Raw genomic sequence first — 23,043 nt, 5'->3', positions numbered from 1 at the left:
CCATACAGCCCACTCTTTCCTCTTACTATCCATACAGCCCACTCTTTCTTTTTACCATCCATACAGCCCACTCTTTCTTCTTACCATCCATACAGCCCACTCTTTCTTCTTATCATCCATACAGCCCACTCTTTCCTCTTACCATCCATACAGCCCACTCTTTCTTCTTACCATCCATACAGCCCACTCTTTCCTCTTACCATCCATACAGCCCACTCTTTCCTCTTACCATCCATACAGCCCACTCTTTCTTCTTACCATCCATACAGCCCACTCTTTCCTCTTACCATCCATACAGCCCACTCTTTCTTCTTACCATCCATACAGCCCACTCTTTCTTCTTACCATCCATAGAGCCCACTCTTTCCTCTTACCATCCATACAGCCCACTCTTTCTTACTTACCACCCATACAGCCCACTCTTTCCTCTTACCATTCATACAGCCCACTCTTTCCTCTTACCATCCATACAGCCCACTCTTTCCTCTTACCATCCATACAGCCCACTCTTTCTTCTTACCATCCATACAGCCCACTCTTTCTTCTTACCATCCATACAGCCCACTCTTTCTTCTTACCATCCATACAGCCCACTCTTTCCTCTTACCGCCCATACAGCCCATTTTCCTCTTACCATCCATACAGCCCACTCTTTCTTCTTACCATCCATACAGCCCACTCTTTCTTCTTGCCATCCATACAGCCCACTCTTTCTTCTTACCATCCATACAGCTCACTCTTTCTTCTTGCCATCCATACAGCCCACTCTTTCCTCTTACCATCAATACAGCACACTCTTGCCTCTTACCGTCCATACAGCCCACTCTTTCCTCTTACCATCCATACAGCCCACTCTTTCCTCTTACCATCCATACAGCCCACTCTTTCTTCTTACCATCCATACAGCCCACTCTTTCCTCTTACCATCCATACAGCCCACTCTTTCTTCTTGCCATCCATACAGCCCACTCTTTCCTCTTACCATCCATACAGCCCACCCTTTCTTCTTACCACCCATAGAGCCCACTCTTTCTTCTTACCATCCAAACAGCTCACTCTTTCTTCTTGCCATCCATACAGCCCACTCTTTCCTCTTACCATCCATACAGCCCACTCTTTCTTCTTACCATCCATAGAGCCCACTCTTGCCTCTTACCATTCATACAGCCCACTCTTGGCTCTTACCACCCATACAGCCCACTCTTGCCTCTTACCATTCACAGCCCACTCTTTCTTCTTACTATCCATACAGCCCACTCTTTCTTCTTACTATCCATACAGCCCACTCTTTCTTCTTACTATCCATACAGCCCACTCTTTCTTCTTACCATCCATACATCCCACTTTTCCTCTTACCATTCATACAGCCCACTCTTGCCTCTTACCGCCCATACAGCCCATTCTTGCCTCTTACCATCCATACAGCCCAATCTTTCCTCTTACCATCCATACAGCCCACTCTTTCCTCTTACCATCCATACAGCCCACTCTTTCTTCTTACCATCCATACAGCCCACTCTTTCTTCTTTCCATCCATACAGCCCACTCTTTCTTCTTACCATCCATAAACCCATCCCACCCATCCACTGTTCCTCTTACCATCCATACAGCCCACTCTTTCCTCTTACCATCCATACAGCCCACTCTTCATACAGCCCACTCTTACTCTTATCCATACAGCCCACTCTTTCTTCTTACTATCCATACAGCCCACTCTTTCTTCTTACCATCCATACATCCCACTCTTTCCTCTTACCATCCATACAGCCCACTCTTTCCTCTTACCATCCATACAGCCCACTCTTTCTTCTTACCATTCATACAGCCCACTCTTTCTTCTTACCATCCATACAGCCCACTCTTTCTTCTTACCATCCATAGAGCCCACTCTTTCTTCTTACCATCCATACAGCCCACTCTTTCTTCTTACCATCCATACAGCCCACTCTTTCTTCTTACCATCCATACAGCCCACTCTTTCTTCTTACCATCCATACATCCCACTCTTTCCTCTTACAATCCATACAGCCCACTCTTTCCTCTTACCATCCATACAGCCCACTCTTTCCTCTTACCATCCATACAGCCCACTCTTTCTTCTTACCATCCATACAGCCCACTCTTTCTTCTTACCATCCATACAGCCCACTCTTTCCTCTTACCATCCATACAGCCCACTCTTTCTTTTACCATCCATACAGCCCATCCATACATCCCACTTTTCCTCTTACCATTCATACAGCCCACTCTTTCTCTTACCATCCATACAGCCCACTCTTTCTTCTTACCATCCATACAGCCCACTCTTTCTTCTTACCATCCATACATCCCAGTCCTCTTACCATCCATACAGCCCACTCTTTCCTCTTACCATCCATACAGCCCACTCTTTCCTCTTACCATCCATACAGCCCACTCTTTCTTCTTACCATCCATACAGCCCACTCTTTCCTCTTACCATCAATACAGCCCACTCTTTCTTCTTACCATCCATAGAGCCCACTCTTTCCTCTTACCATTCATACAGCCCACTCTTTCTCTCTTACCATCCATACAGCCCACTCTTTCTTCTTACCATCCATACAGCCCACTCTTTCTTCTTACCATCCATACAGCCCACTCTTTCTTCTTACCATCCATACAGCCCACTCTTTCCTTCTTACCATCCATACAGCCCACTCTTTCCTCTTACCATCCATACAGCCCACTCTTTCCTCTTACCATTCATACAGCCCACTCTTTCTCTTACCATTACAGCCATTTCCACCATCCATACAGCCCACTCTTTCTTCTTACCATCCATACAGCCCACTCTTTCTTCTTACCATCCATACAGCCCACTCTTTCCTTCTTACCATCCATAGAGCCCACTCTTTCTTCTTATCATCCAAAAATACCAATCGTTCCTCTTACCATCCATACAGTCCACTCTTTCCTCTTACCATCCATACAGCCCACTCTTTCCTCTTACCATCCATACAGCCCACTCTTTCTTCTTACCATCCATACAGCCCACTCTTTCTTCTTACCATCCATACAGCCCACTCTTTCTCTTACCATCCATACAGCCCACTCCTTTACCATCCATACAGCCGACTCTTTCTTCTTACCATCCATACAGCCCACTCTTTCCTCTTACCATCCATACAGCCCACTCTTTCTTCTTACCATCCATACCAGCCCACTCTTTCCTCTTACCATCCATACAGCCCACTCTTTCTTCTTACCATCCATAGAGCTTCTTTTCTTCTTACCATCCATACAGCCCACTCTTTCTTCTTACCATCCATACAGCCCACTCTTTCTTCTTACCATCCATATAGCCCATCTTTCCTCTTACCATCCATACAGCCCACTCTTTCCTCTTACCATCCATACAGCCCACTCTTTCCTCTTACCATCCATCCATAGAGCCCACTTTCTTTTACCACCCATAGAGGCCACTCTTACCATTCATACAGCCCACTCTTTCTCTTACCATCCATACAGCCCACTCTTTCCTCTTACCATCCATACAGCCCACTCTTTCCTCTTACCATCCATAGAGCCCACCCTTTCTTCTTACCACCCATAGAGCCCACTGTTTCCTCTTACCATTCATACAGCCCACTCTTGCCTCTTACCGTCCATACAGCCCACTCTTTCCTCTTACCATCCATACAGCCCACTCTTTCCTCTTACCATCCATACAGCCCACTCTTTCTTCTTACCATCCATACAGCCCACTCTTTCCTCTTACCATCAATAGAGCCCACTCTTTCTTCTTATCATCCAAAAATCCCAATCGTTCCTCTTACGATCCATACAGTCCACTCTTTCCTCTTACCATCCATATAGCCCACTCTTTCCTCTTACCATCCATACAGCCCACTCTTTCTTCTTGCCATCCATACAGCCCACTCTTTCTTCTTACCATCCATACAGCTCACTCTTTCTTCTTGCCATCCATACAGCCCACTCTTTCCTCTTACCATCAATACAGCCTACTCTTTCTTCTTACCATCCATAGAGCCCACTCTTGCCTCTTACCATTCATACAGCCCACTCTTGGCTCTTACCGCCCATACAGCCCACTCTTTCTTCTTACTATCCATACAGCCCACTCTTTCTTCTTACTATCCATACAGCCCACTCTTTCTTCTTACTATCCATACAGCCCACTCTTTCTTCTTACCATCCATACATCCCAGTCGTTCATCTTACCATCCATACAGCCCACTCTTTCCTCTTACCATCCATACAGCCCACTCTTTCTTCTTGCCATCCATACAGCCCACTCTTTCCTCTTACCATCCATAGAGCCCACCCTTTCTTCTTACCACCCATAGAGCCCACTGTTTCCTCTTACCATTCATACAGCCCACTCTTTCCTCTTACCATCCATACAGCCCACTCTTTCCTCTTACCATCATACAGCCCACTCTTTCTTCTTACCATCCATACAGCCCAGTCGTTCCTCTTACCATCCATACAGCCCACTCTTTCCTCTTACCATCCATACAGCCCACTCTTTCCTCTTACCATCCATACAGCCCACTCTTTCCTCTTACCATCCATACAGCCCACTCTTTCCTCTTACCATCCATACAGCCCACTCTTTCTTCTTACCATCCATACAGCCCACTCTTTCTTCTTACCATCCATACAGCCCACTCTTTCTTCTTACCATCCATAGAGCCCACTCTTTCTTCTTACCATCCATACAGCCCACTCTTTCTTCTTACCATCCATACAGCCCACTCTTCATCTTACCATCCATACAGCCCACTCTTTCCTCTTACCATCCATACAGCCCACTCTTTCCTCTTACCATCCATACAGCCCACTCTTTCCTCTTACCATCCATACAGCCCACTCTTTCTTCTTACCATCCATAGAGCCCACTTTTTCCTCTTACCATCCATAGAGCCCACTCTTTCTTCTTACCATCATAGAGCCCACTCTTTCCTTTTACCGTCCCTACAGCCCACTCTTTCTTCTTACCATCCATATATCCCAGTCGTTCCTCATACCATCCATACAGCCTACACTTTCCTCTTACCATCCATACAGCCCACTCGTTCCTCTTACCATCCATAGAGCCCACTCTTTCTTCTTACCATCCATACAGCCACTCTTTCCTCTTACCATCCATACAGCCCACTCTTTCCTCTTACCATCCATAGAGCCCACTCTTTCCTCTTACCATCCATAACAGCCCACTCTTTCCTCTTACCATCCATACAGCCCACTCTTTCCTCTTACCATCCATACAGCCCACTCTTCTTCTTACCATCCATACAGCCCACTCTTTCCTCTTACCATCCATACAGCCCACTCTTTCTTACCATCCATACAGCCCACTCTTTCCTCTTACCATCCATAGAGCCCACTCGTTCCTCTTACCATCCATACAGCCCACTCTTTCCTCTTACCATCCATACAGCCCACTCTTTCCTCTTACCATCCATACAGCCCACTCTTTCTTCTTACCATCCATACAGCCCACTCTTTCTTCTTACTATCCATACAGCCCACTCTTTCTTCTTACCATCCATACATCCCAGTCGTTCCTCTTACCATCCATACAGCCCACTCTTTCCTCTTACCATCCATACAGCCCACTCTTTCTTCTTGCCATCCATACAGCCCACTCTTTCCTCTTACCATCCATAGAGCCCACCCTTTCTTCTTACCACCCATAGAGCCCACTGTTTCCTCTTACCATTCATACAGCCCACTCTTGCCTCTTACTTATACCCCACTCTTGCCTCCATACAGCCCACTCTTTCCTCTTACCATCCATACAGCCCACTCTTTCTTCTTACCATCCATACAGCCCACTCTTTCCTCTTACCATCAATAGAGCCCACTCTTTCTTCTTATCATCCAAAAATCCCAATCGTTCCTCTTACGATCCATACAGTCCACTCTTTCCTCTTACCATCCATATAGCCCACTCTTTCCTCTTACCATCCATACAGCCCACTCTTTCTTCTTGCCATCCATACAGCCCACTCTTTCTTCTTACCATCCATACAGCTCACTCTTTCTTCTTGCCATCCATACAGCCCACTCTTTCCTCTTACCATCAATACAGCCTACTCTTTCTTCTTACCATCCATAGAGCCCACTCTTGCCTCTTACCATTCATACAGCCCACTCTTGGCTCTTACCGCCCATACAGCCCACTCTTTCTTCTTACTATCCATACAGCCCACTCTTTCTTCTTACTATCCATACAGCCCACTCTTTCTTCTTACTATCCATACAGCCCACTCTTTCTTCTTACCATCCATACAGCCCACTCTTTCTTCTTGCCATCCATACAGCCCACTCTTTCCTCTTACCATCCATAGAGCCCACCCTTTCTTATTACCACCCATAGAGGCCACTGTTTCCTCTTACCATTCATACAGCCCACTCTTGCCTCTTACCATTCATACAGCCCACTCTTGCCTCTTACCATCCATACAGCCCACTCTTTACCTCTTACCATCCATACAGCCCACTCTTTCTTCTTACCATCCATACAGCCCACTCTTTCCTCTTACCATCCATAGAGCCCACTCTTTCTTCTTACCATCCATACATCCCAGTCCCACTCCTCTTACCATCCATACAGCCCACCATCCATTTCTTTCTTCCATCCATACAGCCCACTCTTTCTTCTTACCATCCATACAGCCCACTCTTTCCTCTTACCATCCATAGAGCCCACCTTCTTACCATCCATAGAGCCCACTCTTTCCTCTTACCATTCATACAGCCCACTCTTGCCTCTTACCGTCCATACAGCCCACTCTTTCTTCTTACCATCCATACAGCCCACTCTTTCCTTACTTACCATCCATATCCAGCCCACTCTTTCTTCTTACCATCCATACAGCCCACTCCCTCTTACCATCCATACAGCCCACTCTTTCCTCTTACCATCCATACAGCCCACTCTTTCCTCTTACCATCCATACAGCCCACTCTTTCCTCTTACCATCCACCATCCATACAGCCCACTCTTTCTTCTTACCATCCATACAGCCCACTCTTTCCTCTTACCATCAATAGAGCCCACTCTTTCTTCTTACCATCCAAAAATCCCAGCCGTTCCTCTTACGATCCATACAGCCCACTCTTTCCTCTTACCATCCATATAGCCCACTCTTTCCTCTTACCATCCATACAGCCCACTCTTTCTTCTTGCCATCCATACAGCCCACTCTTTCTTCTTACCATCCATACAGCCCACTCTTTCTTCTTGCCATCCATACAGCCCACTCTTTCTTCTACCATCCATACAGCCCACTCTTTCTTCTTACCATCCATAGAGCCCACTCTTTCCTCTTACCATTTTCTTCTTATATCCAGCCCACTCTTTCTTCTTACCGCCCATACAGCCCACTCTTGCCTCTTACCATCCATACAGCCCACTCTTTCCTCTTACCATCCATAGAGCCCACCCTTTCTTCTTACCACCCATAGAGCCCACTGTTTCCTCTTACCATTCATACAGCCCACTCTTGCCTCTTACCATCCATACAGCCCACTCTTTCCTCTTACCATCCATACAGCCCACTCTTTCCTCTTACCATCCATAGAGCCCACCCTTTCTTATTACCACCCATAGAGCCCACTGTTTCCTCTTACCATTCATACAGCCCACTCTTGCCTCTTACTTACCCCATCCATACAGCCCACTCTTTCCTCTTACCATCCATACAGCCCACTCTTTCTTCTTGCCATCCATACAGCCCACTCTTTCTTCTTACCATCCATACAGCCCACTCTTTCCTCTTACCATCAATAGAGCCCACTCTTTCTTCTTATCATCAAAAAATCCCAATCGTTCCTCTTACGATCCATACAGTCCACTCTTTCCTCTTACCATCCATACAGCCCACTCTTTCTTCTTGCCATCCATACAGCCCACTCTTTCTTCTTACCATCCAAACAGCTCACTCTTTCTTCTTGCCATCCATACAGCCCACTCTTTCTTCTTACCATCCATACAGCTCACTCTTTCTTCTTACCATCCATAGAGCCCACTCTTGCCTCTTACCATTCATACAGCCCACTCTTGGCTCTTACCGCCCATACAGCCCACTCTTGCCTCTTACCATTCATACAGCCCACTCTTTCCTCTTACCATCCATACAGCCCACTCTTTCTTCTTACTATCCATACAGCCCACTCTTTCTTCTTACTATCCATACAGCCCACTCTTTCTTCTTACTATCCATACAGCCCACTCTTTCTTCTTACCATCCATACAGCCCACTCTTTCTTCTTACCATCCATACATCCCAGTCGTTCCTCTTACCATCCATACAGCCCACTCTTTCTTTACTCCATACCATCCACCATCAGAGCCCACTCTTTCTTCTTCAACATTCTTACAGCCCACTTTTCCTCTTACCATCCATACAGCCCACTCTTTCCTCTTACCATCCATAGAGCCCACTCTTTCTTCTTACCATCCATACAGCCCACTCTTTCCTCTTACCATCCATACAGCCCACTCTTTTTCTTACCATCCATACAGCCCACTCTTTCCTCTTACCATCATAGAGCCCACTCTTTCTTCTTACCATCCATACATCCCAGTCTTTCCTCTTACCATCCATACAGCCCACTCTTTCCTCTTACCATCCATACAGCCCACTCTTTCTTCTTACCATTCATACAGCCCACTCTTTCCTCTTACCATCCATACAGCCCACTCTTTCTTCTTACTATCCATACAGCCCACTCTTTCTTCTTACCATCCATACAGCCCACTCTTTCCTCTTACCATCCATACAGCCCACTCTTTCTTCTTACCATCCATACAGCCCACTCTTTCCTCTTACCATTCATACAGCCCACTCTTGCCTCTTACCATCCATACAGCCCACTCTTTCTCTTACCATCCATACAGCCCACTCTTTCCTCTTACCATCCATACAGCAGCCCACTCTTTCCTCTTACCATCCATACAGCCCACTCTTTCTTCTTACCATCCATACAGCCCACTCTTTCCTCTTACCATCCATACAGCCCACTCTTTCCTCTTACCATCCATACAGTCACTCTTTCCTCTTAGCATCCATACAGCCCACTCTTTTCCTCTTACCATCCATACAGCCCACTCTTTCTTCTTACCATCCATACAGCCCACTCTTTCCTCTTACCATCCATACAGCCCACTCTTTCTTCTTACCATCCATAGAGCCCACTCTTTCTTCTTACCATCCATACAGCCCACTCTTCCTCTTACCATCCATACAGCCCACTCTTTCCTCTTACCATCCATACCCAGCTTACCATCCATACATTCTTCCTCTTACCATCCATACAGCCCACTCTTTCCTCTTACCATCCATAGAGCCCACTCTTTCTTCTTACCATCCATACAGCCCACTGTTTCCTCTTACCATTCATACAGCCCACTCTTTTCTCTTACCGTCCATACAGCCCACTCTTGCCTCTTACCGTCCATACAGCCCACTCTTTCCTCTTACCATCCATACAGCCCACTCTTTCTTCTTACCATCCATACAGCCCACTCTTTCCTCTTACCATCAATAGAGCCCACTCTTTCTTCTTATCATCCAAAAATCCCAATCGTTCCTCTTACGATCCATACAGTCCACTCTTTCCTCTTACCATCCATATAGCCCACTCTTTCCTCTTACCATCCATACAGCCCACTCTTTCTTCTTGCCATCCATACAGCCCACTTTTCCTCTTACCATCCATACAGCCCACTCTTTCTTCTTACCATCCATACAGCTCACTCTTTCTTCTTGCCATCCATACAGCCCACTCTTTCCTCTTACCATCCATAGAGCCCACCCTTTCTTCTTACCACCCATAGAGCCCACTGTTTCCTCTTACCATTCATACAGCCCACTCTTGTCTCTTACCGTCCATACAGCCCACTCTTTCCTCTTACCATCCATACAGCCCACTCTTTCTTCTTACCATCCATACAGCCCACTCTTTCTTCTTACTATCCATACAGCCCACTCTTTCTTCTTACCATCCATACAGCCCACTCTTTCCTCTTACCATCCATAGAGCCCACCCTTTCTTATTACCACCCATAGAGCCCACTGTTTCCTCTTACCATTCATACAGCCCACTCTTGCCTCTTACCGTCCATACAGCCCACTCTTTCCTCTTACCATCCATACAGCCCACTCTTTCCTCTTACCATCCATACAGCCCACTCTTTGTTCTTACCATCCAAACAGCCCACTCTTTCTTCTTGCCATCCATACAGCCCACTCTTTCTTCTTACCATCCATACAGCCCACTCTTTCTTCTTACCATCCATAGAGCCCACTCCTTTACCATCTTACCCCATCCATACAGCCCACTCTTTCCTCTTACCATTCATCCATACAGCCCACTCTTTCTTCTTACCATCCATACAGCCCACTCTTTCTTCTTACCATCCATACAGCCCACTCTTTCTTCTTACCATCCATACAGCCCACTCTTTCTTCTTACCATCCATACAGCCCACTCTTTCCTCTTACCATCCATAGAGCCCACTCTTTCCTCTTACCATTCATACAGCCCACTCTTGGCTCTTACCATCCATACAGCCCACTCTTTCTTCTCATTACCATCCATACAGCCCACTCTTTCCTCTTACCATCCATACAGCCCACTCTTTCCTCTTACCATCCATACAGCCCACTCTTTCTCTTACCATCCATAGAGCCCACTCTTTCCTCTTACCATCCATACAGCCCACTCTTTCTTCTTGCCATCCATACAGCCCACTCTTTCCTCTTACCATCCATACAGCCCACTCTTTCCTCTTACCATCCATAGAGCCCACTCTTTCTTCTTACCATCATAGAGCCCACTCTTTCCTTTTACCGTCCATACAGCTCACTCTTTCTTCTTACCATCCATACATCCCAGTCTTTCCTCTTAACATTCATACAGCCCACTCTTGCCCCTTACCATCCATACAGTCACTCTTTCTTCTTAACATCCATACAGCCCACTCTTTCCTCTTACCATCCATACAGTCACTCTTTCTTCTTACCATCCATACAGCCCACACTTTCTTCTTACCATCCATATAGCCCACACTTTCCTCTTACAATCCATACAGCCCACTCTTTCCTCTTACCATCCGTACAGCCCACCATCCGTTCTTTCTTCTTACCATCCATACCCAGCCCATACAGCCCAGTCTTTACTCTTACCATCCATACAGCCCACTCTTTCCTCTTACCATCCATACAGCCCACTCGTTCCTCTTACCATCCATAGAGCCCACTCGTTCCTCTTACCATCCATACAGCCCACTCGTTCCTCTAAACATCCATACAGCCCACTCTTTCCTCTTACCATCCATAGAGCCCACTCGTTGCTCTTACCATCCATACATCCCAGTCGTTCCTCTTACCATCCATACAGCCCACACTTTCCTCTTACCATCCATACAGCCCACTCTTTCTTCTTGCCATCCATACAGCCCACTCTTTCCTCTTACCATCCATAGAGCCCACCCTTTCTTCTTACCACCCATAGAGCCCACTGTTTCCTCTTACCATTCATACAGCCCACTCTTGCCTCTTACCGTCCATACAGCCCACTCTTTCCTCTTACCATCCATACAGCCCATTCTTTCTTCTTACCATCCATACAGCCCACTCTTTCCTCTTACCATTAATAGAGCCCACTCTTTCTTCTTATCATCCAAAAATCCCAATCGTTCCACTTACGATCCATACAGTCCACTCTTTCCTCTTACCATCCATATAGCCCACTCTTTCTTCTTACCATCCATACAGCCCACTCTTTCTTCTTGCCATCCATACAGCCCACTCTTTCTTCTTACCATCCATACAGCCCACTCTTTCTTCTTACCATCCATACAGCTCACTCTTTCATCTTGCCATCCATACAGCCCACTCTTTCCTCTTACCATCCACAGAGCCCACCCTTTCTTATTACCACCCATAGAGGCCACTGTTTCCTCTTACCATTCATACAGCCCACTCTTGCCTCTTACCGCCCATACAGCCCACTCTTGCCTCTTACCATCCATACAGCCCACACTTTCCTCTTACCATCCATACAGCCCACTCTTTCTTCTTACGATCCATACAGTCCACTCTTTCCTCTTACCATCCATAGAGCCCACCCTTTCTTCTTACCACCCATAGAGCCCACTGTTTCCTCTTACCATTCATACAGCCCACTCTTGCCTCTTACCGTCCATACAGCCCACTCTTGCCTCTTACCATCCATACAGCCCATTCTTTCCTCTTACCATCCATAGAGCCCACCCTTTCTTATTACCACCCATAGAGCCCACGGTTTCCTCTTACCATTCATACAGCCCACTCTTGCCTCTTACCGTCCATACAGCCCACTCTTTCCTCTTTACCATCCATACAGCCCACTCTTTCCTCTTACCATCCATACAGCCCACTCTTTCTTCTTACCATCCATACAGCCCACTCTTTCCTCTTAGCATCAATAGAGCCCACTCTTTCTTCTTATCATCCAAAAATCCCAATCGTTCCTCTTACGATCCATACAGTCTACTCTTTCCTCTTACCATCCATATAGCCCACTCTTTCCTCTTACCATCCATACAGCCCACTCTTTCTTCTTGCCATCCATACAGCCCACTCTTTCTTCTTACCATCCATACAGCTCACTCTTTCTTCTTGCCATCCATACAGCCCACTCTTTCTTCTTACCATCCATACAGCTCACTCTTTCTTCTTACCATCCATAGAGCCCACTCTTGCCTCTTACCATTCATACAGCCCACTCTTGGCTCTTACCGCCCATACAGCCCACTCTTGCCTCTTACCATTCATACAGCCCACTCTTTCCTCTTACCATCCATAGAGCCCACCCTTTCTTCTTACCACCCATAGAGCCCACTGTTTCCTCTTACCATTCATACAGCCCACTCTTGCCTCTTACCGTCCATACAGCCCACTCTTGCCTCTTACCATCCATACAGCCCATTCTTTCCTCTTACCATCCATAGAGCCCACCCTTTCTTATTACCACCCATAGAGCCCACTGTTTCCTCTTACCATTCATACAGCCCACTCTTACCTCTTACCGTCCATACAGCCAACTCTTTCCTCTTACCATCCATACAGCCCACTCTTTCCTCTTACCATCCATACAGCCCACTCTTTCTTCTTACCATCCATACAGCCCACTCTTTCCTCTTACCATCCATATAGCCCACTCTTTCCTCTTACCATCCATATAGCCCACTCTTTCCTCTTACCATCCATACAGCCCACTCTTTATTCTTGCCATCCATACAGCCCACTCTTTGTTCTTACCATCCAAACAGCTCACACTTCCTTCTTGCCATCCATACAGCCCACTCTTTCTTCTTACCATCCATACAGCTCACTCTTTCTTCTTACCATCCATAGAGCCCACTCTTGCCTCTTACCATTCATACAGCCCACTCTTGGCTCTTACCGCCCATACAGCCCACTCTTGCCTCTTACCATTCATACAGCCCACTCTTTCCTCTTACCGTCCATACAGCCCACTCTTTCTTCTTACTATCCATACAGCCCACTCTTTCTTCTTACTATCCATACAGCCCACTCTTTATTCTTACTATCCATACAGCCCACTCTTTCTTCTTGCCATCCATACAGCCCACTCTTTCCTCTTACCGTCCATACAGCCCACTCTTTCCTCTTACCATCATTAGAGCCCACTCTTTGTTCTTACAATTCAAAAATCACAGTCGTTCCTCTTACGATCCATACAGCCCACTCTTTCCTCTTACCATCCATATAGCCCACTCTTTCCTCTTACCATCCATACAGTCCACTCTTTCTTCTTGCCATCCATACAGCCCACTCTTTCTTCTTACCATCCATACAGCCCACTCTTTTTTCTTGCCATCCATACAGCCCACTCTTTCCTCTTACCATCAATACAGCCTACTCTTTCTTCTTACCATCCATACAGCCCACTCTTTTTTCTTGCCATCCATACAGCCCACTCTTTCCTCTTACCATCAATACAGCCTACTCTTTCTTCTTACCATTCATACAGCCCACTCTTGGCTCTTACCACCCATATAGCCCACTCTTTCCTCTTACCATCCATACAGTCCACTCTTTCTACTTGCCATCCATACAGCCCACTCTTTCTTCTTACCATCCATACATCCCAGTCGTTCCTCTTAACATCCATACAGCCCACACTTTCTTCTTACCATCCACAGAGCCCACTCTTTCCTCTTAACATTCTTACAGCCCACTCTTGCCCCTTACCGTCCATACAGCCCAGTCTTTCCTCTTACCATCCATACAGCCCCTCTTTCCTCTTACCATCCATACAGCCCCTCTTTCCTCTTAGCATCCATACAGCCCACTTTTTCCTCTTACCATCCATACAGCCCACTCTTTCTTCTTACCATCCATAGAGCCCAAACTTTCTTCTTACCATCATAGAGCCCACTCTTTACTTTTACCGTCCATACAGCCCACTCTTTCTTCTTACTATTGATACAGCTCACTCTTTCTTCTTACCATCCATACATCCCAGTCGTTCCTCTTACCATCCATACAGCCTACACTTTCCTCTTACCATCCATACAGCCCACTCTTTCTTCTTACCATCCATAGAGCCCACTCTTTCCTCTTAACATTCATACAGCCCACTCTTTCCTCTTACCATCCATACATCCCACTCTTTCCTCTTACCATCCATACAGTCACTCTTTCTTCTTACCATCCATACAGCCCACACTTTCCTCTTACAATCCATACAGCCCACTCTTTCCTCTTACCGTCCATACAGCCCACTCTTTCTTCTTACCATTCATACAGCCCACTCTTGCCTCTTACCGTCCATACAGCCCACACTTTCCTCTTACAATCCATACAGCCCACTCGTTCCTCTACCATCGCTGCAGCCCACTCTTGGCTCTTACCTTCCATACAGCCCAGTCTTTACTCTTACCATCCATACAGCCCACTCTTTCCTCTTACCATCCATACAGCCCACTCTTTCCTCTTACCATCCATAGAGACCACTCGTTCCTCTTACCATCCATACAGCCCACTCGTTCCTCTTACCATCCATACAGCCCACTCTTTCCTCTTACCATCCATAGAGCCCACTCGTTCCTCTTACCATCCATACAGCCCACTCGTTCCTCTTACCATCCATATAGCCCACTCTTTCCTCTTACCATCAATGCAGCCCACTCTTGCCTCTTACCATTTATACAGCCCAGTCGTTCCTCTTACCATCCATACAGCCCACACTTTCTTCTTACCATCCATAGAGCCCACTCTTTCCTCTTAACATTCTTACAGCCCACTCTTGCCCCTTACCGTCCATACAGCCCAGTCTTTCCTCTTACCATCCATACAGCCCACTCTTTCCTCTTACCATCCATACAGTCACTCTTTCCTCTTAGCATTCATACAGCACACTTTTTCCTCTTACCATCCATACAGCCCACTCTTTCTTCTTACCATCCATAGAGCCCACTCTTTACTTTTACCGTCCATACAGCCCACTCTTTCTTCTTACTATTGATACAGCTCACTCTTTCTTCTTACCATCCATACATCCCAGTCGTTCCTCTTACCATCCATACAGCCTACACTTTCCTCTTACCATCCATACATCCCACTCGTTCCTCTTACCATCCATACAGCCCACTCTTTCCTCTTAGCATCCATAGAGCCCACTCTTTCTTCTTACCATCCATAGAGCCCACTCTTTCCTCTTAACATTCATACAGCCCACTCTTGCCCCTTACCATCCATACAGTCACTCTTTCTTCTTACCATCCATACAGCCCACTCTTTCCTCTTACCATCCATACAGCCCACTCTTTCCTCTTACCATCCATACAGTCACTCTTTCCTCTTACCGTCCATACAGCCCACTCTTTCTTCTTACCATTCATACAGCCCACTCTTGCCTCTTACCGTCCATACAGCCCACACTTTCCTCTTACAATCCATACAACCCACACTTTCCTCTTACCATCCATACAGCCCACTCGTTCCTCTACCATCGCTGCAGCCCACTCTTGGCTCTTACCTTCCATACAGCCCAGTCTTTACTCTTACCATCCATACAGCCCACTCTTTCCTCTTACCATCCATACAGCCCACTCTTTCCTCTTACCATCCATACATCCCACTCATTCCTCTTACCATCCATACAACCCACTCTTTCCTCTTAGCATCCATACAGCCCACTCTAGCCTCTTACCATCAATGCAGCCCTCTCTTTCCTCTTACCATCCATACAGCCCACTCTTTCTTCTTACCATCCATACAGCCCACTCTTTGCCTCTTACCATTTATACAGCCCACTCTTTCCTCTTACCATCCATGCAGCCCACTTTTGCTCTTACCATTCATACAGCCCACTCTTGCCTCCAACCATCCATACAGCCCACTCTTACCATCCATACAGCCCAGTCTTTCCTCTTACCATCCATACAGCCCAGTCTTTCCTCTGACCATCCATACAGCCCAGTCTTTCCTCTTACCATCCATACAGCCCAGTCTTTCCTCTTACCATCCATAGAGCCCACTCTTTCCTCTTACCATCCATACAGCCCAGTCTTTCCTCTTACCATCCATACAGCCCACTCTTGGCTCTTACCTTCCATACAGCCCAGTCTTTACTCTTACCATCCATACAGCCCACTCTTTCCTCTTACCATCCATACAGCCCACTCTTTCCTCTTACCATCCATAGAGCCCACTCTGTTCCTCTTACCATCCATACAGCCCACTCGTTCCTCTTACCATCCATACAGCCCACTCTTTCCTCTTACCATCCATAGAGCCCACTCGTTCCTCTTACCATCCATACAGCCCACTCGTTCCTCTTACCATCCATATAGCCCACTCTTTCCTCTTACCATCAATGCAGCCCACTCTTGCCTCTTACCATTTATACAGCCCAGTCGTTCCTCTTACCATCCATACAGCCCACACTTTCTTCTTACCATCCATAGAGCCCACTCTTTCCTCTTAACATTCTTACAGCCCACTCTTGCCCCTTACCGTCCATACAGCCCAGTCTTTCCTCTTACCATCCATACAGCCCACTCTTTCCTCTTACCATCCATACAGTCACTCTTTCCTCTTAGCATTCATACAGCACACTTTTTCCTCTTACCATCCATACAGCCCACTCTTTCTTCTTACCATCCATAGAGCCCACTCTTTACTTTTACCGTCCATACAGCCCACTCTTTCTTCTTACTATTGATACAGCTCACTCTTTCTTCTTACCATCCATACATCCCAGTCGTTCCTCTTACCATCCATACAGCCTACACTTTCCTCTTACCATCCATACATCCCACTCGTTCCTCTTACCATCCATACAGCCCACTCTTTTCCTCTTAGCATCCATAGAGCCCACTCTTTCTTCTTACCATCCATAGAGCCCACTCTTTCCTCTTAACATTCATACAGCCCACTCTTGCCCCTTACCATCCATACAGTCACTCTTTCTTCTTACCATCCATACAGCCCACTCTTTCCTCTTACCATCCATACAGCCCACTCTTTCCTCTTACCATCCATACAGTCACTCTTTCCTCTTACCGTCCATACAGCCCACTCTTTCTTCTTACCATTCATACAGCCCACTCTTGCCTCTTACCGTCCATACAGCCCACACTTTCCTCTTACAATCCATACAACCCACACTTTCCTCTTACCATCCATACAGCCCACTCGTTCCTCTACCATCGCTGCAGCCCACTCTTGGCTCTTACCTTCCATACAGCCCAGTCTTTACTCTTACCATCCATACAGCCCACTCTTTCCTCTTACCATCCATACAGCCCACTCTTTCCTCTTACCATCCATACAGCCCACTCATTCCTCTTACCATCCATACAACCCACTCTTTCCTCTTAGCATCCATACAGCCCACTCTAGCCTCTTACCATCAATGCAGCCCTCTCTTTCCTCTTACCATCCATACAGCCCACTCTTTCTTCTTACCATCCATACAGCCCACTCTTGCCTCTTACCATTTATACAGCCCACTCTTTCCTCTTACCATCCATGCAGCCCACTTTTTGCTCTTACCATTCATACAGCCCACTCTTGCCTCCAACCATCCATACAGCCCACTCTTACCATCCATACAGCCCAGTCTTTCCTCTTACCATCCATACAGCCCAGTCTTTCCTCTGACCATCCATACAGCCCAGTCTTTCCTCTTACCATCCATACAGCCCAGTCTTTCCTCTTACCATCCATACAGCCCACTCTTTCCTCTTACCATCCATACAGCCCAGTCTTTCCTCTTACCATCCATAGAGCCCACTCTTTCCTCTTACCATCCATATAGACCAGTCTTTCTTAGTTGTGGAGCTACATTTGATTTGATTTGACATTATTTTTTCCCACTCCTCAAAAGACTCACACAAAAGAGCTGTCGGGAGTGTGATCTCATACCATACAAGCCCCCCAAAAAGTTCCTGGGGGAGGGTGTTTGTGTGCGAGGGGTATGGTGTGTGTGTGTGAGGGGTATGGTTTGGACCCCTCTAACAGAGACACTGACATTCAAGTTCGAGACAACTGCTTTGTCCGGGTGGAGACAAGGTGCTTGTTGCTAGCCTTCTGTCTTTGTAAGCTGAGTTCTTGACGATGGGATGCTTTTTAAATACGCAGACAATCAAAAGAAAGACAAATTCCTCCCTCCTGTCTGTTATCGTAACCTTTTAAAAGCTCTGCCCTTGTACACTTCTCCCTTTTTTCTTCAGACTTAATGCTTCATTAAATCCATTTTAATTCCATGGCACAACTGCAAACATTTAATGTTTGGCATTGAAAAATCAGCAAGTTTAGAGTTGTGTGGTTATTGGTTAGACATTTTTATTACCTCCTATGTAGAATATTTGCTCTCTAGATGTTTGACCTCAATTAAAATTGTTCTGCAAAGGTATACTTAACTTGTGTATCTGATGCAACAGTATCCCCTATGGCTTCTTGAGAATGTACTGCAAGACTTCTAATTCTTCAACAGCAACAGTCATCTCAAGCAAATCAGCCTTTTGTTTGTGGGGATGTTAGGATACATTTTTCATATGAAGCAGGACACTTAGTGCAGTCCTATTCAGTATGAATGTTTGTAACTTCACTGCCATAGCTGGCCTTGTGGAAGGATGTGATTGTCTCTCCCCTGCCCAGGCGCTCACAGCTTGGTAGAGAACTGGCTCACACAAACTTCTGTGTTGTAGCTACAAGCTGGTCGCCGATTCCAACATGTTGAGCCCACTACCCTTCGGCATAGCGAAATGTTTCTGCAGCTGCCATTTTGTCCCCGTTCCTTACGTAAACAAAGGACAGATACATATTAATGACCTAAATACACCCAGCTCCATCTGAGAGCAAATTGTATTCTTCAAGCAGATGTTCAGGAGCCTAGTGTAGCTAGCAATAATGAAGTAGGTAAAGGTTCATTATTTTTCATTACACTTTCAAACAATACATAGTTACTTAGGGTCATTAATAGTGGTGATATTTTTGTCTTTCTAATTACTATTTTTGGGACTCCATAGTGTCAACTTGATGTCATTGCTCCTGTCTAAGGAGTGGAATTCAATAAATGAAATAAGGAAAAAGGTGCACGTGATAATATTGCATGGACATAGTTAAAACTGATGTAAAAATAAATGTGTAATGAATATTTAGAAATAATATTATGATGCCTGGATGTAGTTATTATGATGCCTCTGAATAGTCAACATGAATAAATCTACAAGTTACAAACACTTACATGTTTCATAAACAATATCATGCCTGTGAAAAGAGAAGCAAATCTTCCAGTGATTGGGAGATGGGGGTGTTAAGTGTTGCTGGTGAAGGGGGGTGGCTTACAGCATATGACCATCTGTAGTAATGCCCTAATGAATAACTCTCACTGTGGTCAGTCCTTAATGCATCTGCAAGGCCAGGTTTGCAGAACAGCTAGACATTAGATAAAGCTGATTTGTTTCTTGGAAAACTGTACTTGAAGAGCTTTGGCAGGAGGATGTGTGAGTGAGTGTGTGTGTGTATTGTGGAGGGCGGGGGGGGGGGTTGGTTCTCGACAAGCTGCTGCACATTTTCTCAGTTCCAGCCCACGCCTGAGCCAGCCAGATGTATTAACACACACACACACACACACACACACACACACACACACACACACACACACACACACACACACACACACACTGGCCCTGCAATAACCAGGGCCCAATTTAGATCCACAGCCTCTCCCCACACACACACACTGGCCATGCAACTACAGTGGCCCAATCTAGAGCCTCTCCTGACACACACACTGGCCAGGCAACTACAGGGGCCCAATCTAGATCCACAGCCTCTCCCCACACACACATACTGGCCATGCAACTACAGTGGCCCAATCTAGAGCCTCTCCTGACACACACAGGGATCAATTCTCGGGCCGACTCTTTTCTCTTTATATATCAATGATGTTGCTCTTGCTGCAGGCGATTCCCTGATCCACCTCTACGCAGACGACACCATTCTATATACTTCCGGCCCGTCCTTGGACACTGTGCTATCTAACCTCCAAACAAGCTTCAATGCCATACAACACTCCTTCCGTGGCCTCCAACTGCTCTTAAACGCTAGTAAAACCACCATCTATAAGTACCTAGGTGTCTGGCTAGACTGTAAACTCTCCTTCCAGACTCATATCAAACATCTCCAATCGAAAATCAAATCGAGAGTCGGCTTTCTATTCCGCAACAAAGCCTCCTTCACTCACGCCGCCAAACTTACCCTAGTAAAACTGACTATCCTACCGATCCTCGACTTTGGCGACGTCATCTACAAAATAGCTTCCAACACTCTACTCAGCAAACTGGATGTAGTTTATCACAGTGCCATCCGTTTTGTCACTAAAGCACCTTATATCACCCACCACTGCGACTTGTATGCTCTAGTCGGCTGGCCCTCGCTACATATTTGTCGCCAGACCCACTGGTTCCAGGTCATCTACAAGTCCATGCTAGGTAAAGCTTTGCCTTATCTCAGTTCACTGGTCACGATGGCAACACCCACCCGTAGCACGCGCTCCAGCAGGTGTATCTCACTGATCATACCTAAAGCCAACACCTCATTTGGCCGCCTTTCGTTCCAGTTCTCTGCGGCCTGTGACTGGAACGAATTGCAAAAATCGCTGAAGTTGGAGACTTTTATCTCCCTCACCAACTTCAAACATCTGCTATCTGAGCAGCTAACCGATCGCTGCAGCTGTACATAGTCTTATCGGTAAATAGCCCACCCAATTTTACCTACCTCATCCCCATACTGTTTTTATTTATTTACTTTTCTGCTCTTTTGCACACCAGTATCTCTACCTGTACATGACCATCTGATCATTTATCACTCCAGTGTTAATCTGCAAAATTGTAATTATTTGCCAACCTCCTCATGCCTTTTGCACACAATGTATATAGACTCTCTTTTTTTTCTACTGTGTTATTGACTTGTTTATTGTTTACTCCATGTGTAACTCTTTGTTGTCTGTTCACACTGCTTTGCTTTATCTTGGCCAGGTCACAGTTGCAAATGAGAACTTGTTCTCAACTAGCCAACCTGGTTAAATAAAGGTGAAATAAAAAAAATAAAAAAATAAACACACACTGGCCATGCAACTACAGGGGCCCAATCTAGATCCACAGCCTCTCACCACACACACATACTGGCCATGCAACTACAGTGGCCCAATCTAGAGCCTCTCCTGACACACACACACTGGCCATGCAACTACAGGGGCCCAATCTAGATCCACAGCCCCCCCCCCACACACACACACTGGCCATGCAACTACAGGGGCCCAATCTAGATCCACAGCCTCTCCCCACACACACATACTGGCCACTCAACTACAGTGTTCCAATCTAGAGCCTCTCCTGACACACACACACTGGCTATGCAACTACAGGAGCTCAATCTAGATCCACAGCCTCTCCCCACACACACACTGGCCATGCAACTACAGGGGCTCAATCTAGATCCACAACCTCTCCTGACACACACACACTGGCCATGCAGCTACAGGGGCTCAATCTAGATCCACAGCCTCTCCCCCCACACACACACTGGCCATGCAGCTACAGGGGCCCAATCTAGATCCACAGCCTCTCCCCACACACACACACTGGCCATGCAGCTACAGGGGCTCAAACTAGATCCACAGCCTCTCCGCACACACACACACTGGCCATGCAGCTACAGGGGCTCAATCTAGATCCACAGCTTCTCCCCACACACACACACTGGCCATGCAGCTACAGGGGCTCAATCTAGATACACAGCCTCTCCCCACACACACACACTGGCCATGCAACTACAGGGGCCCAATCTAGATCCACAGCCTCTCCCCACACACACACTGGCCATGCAACTACAGGGGCTCAATCTAGATCCACAACCTCTCCTGACACACACACACTGGCCATGCAACTACAGTGGCCCAATCTAGATCCACAACCTCTCCTGACACACACACACTGGCCATGCAACTACAGGGGCCCAATCTAGATCCACAACCTCACCTGACACACACACACTGGCCATGCAACTACAGGGGCTCAATCTAGATCCACAGCCTCTCCCCACACACACACACTGGCCATGCAGCTACAGGGGCTCAATCTAGATCCACAGCCTCTCCCCACACACACACTGGCCATGCAGCTACAGGGGCTCAATCTAGATCCACAGCCTCTCCTGACACACACACACTGGCCATGCAGCTACAGGGGCTCAATCTAGATCCACAGCCTCTCCCCACACACACACTGGCCATGCAGCTACAGGGGCTCAATCTAGATCCACAGCCTCTCCCCACACACACACTGGCCATGCAGCTACAGGGGCCCAATCTAGATCCACAGCCTCTCCCCACACACACACTGGCCATGCAGCTACAGGGTCCCAATCTAGATCCACAGCCTCTCCCCACACACACACACTGGCCATGCAGCTACAGGGGCCCAATCTAGATCCACAGCCTCTCCCCACACACACACACTGG

The sequence above is a fragment of the Oncorhynchus masou genome, chromosome 24 (assembly GCF_036934945.1).
Source record: "Oncorhynchus masou masou isolate Uvic2021 chromosome 24, UVic_Omas_1.1, whole genome shotgun sequence".
Taxonomy (NCBI): domain Eukaryota; kingdom Metazoa; phylum Chordata; class Actinopteri; order Salmoniformes; family Salmonidae; genus Oncorhynchus; species Oncorhynchus masou.
Note: the sequence above shows the minus strand (reverse complement) of the source record.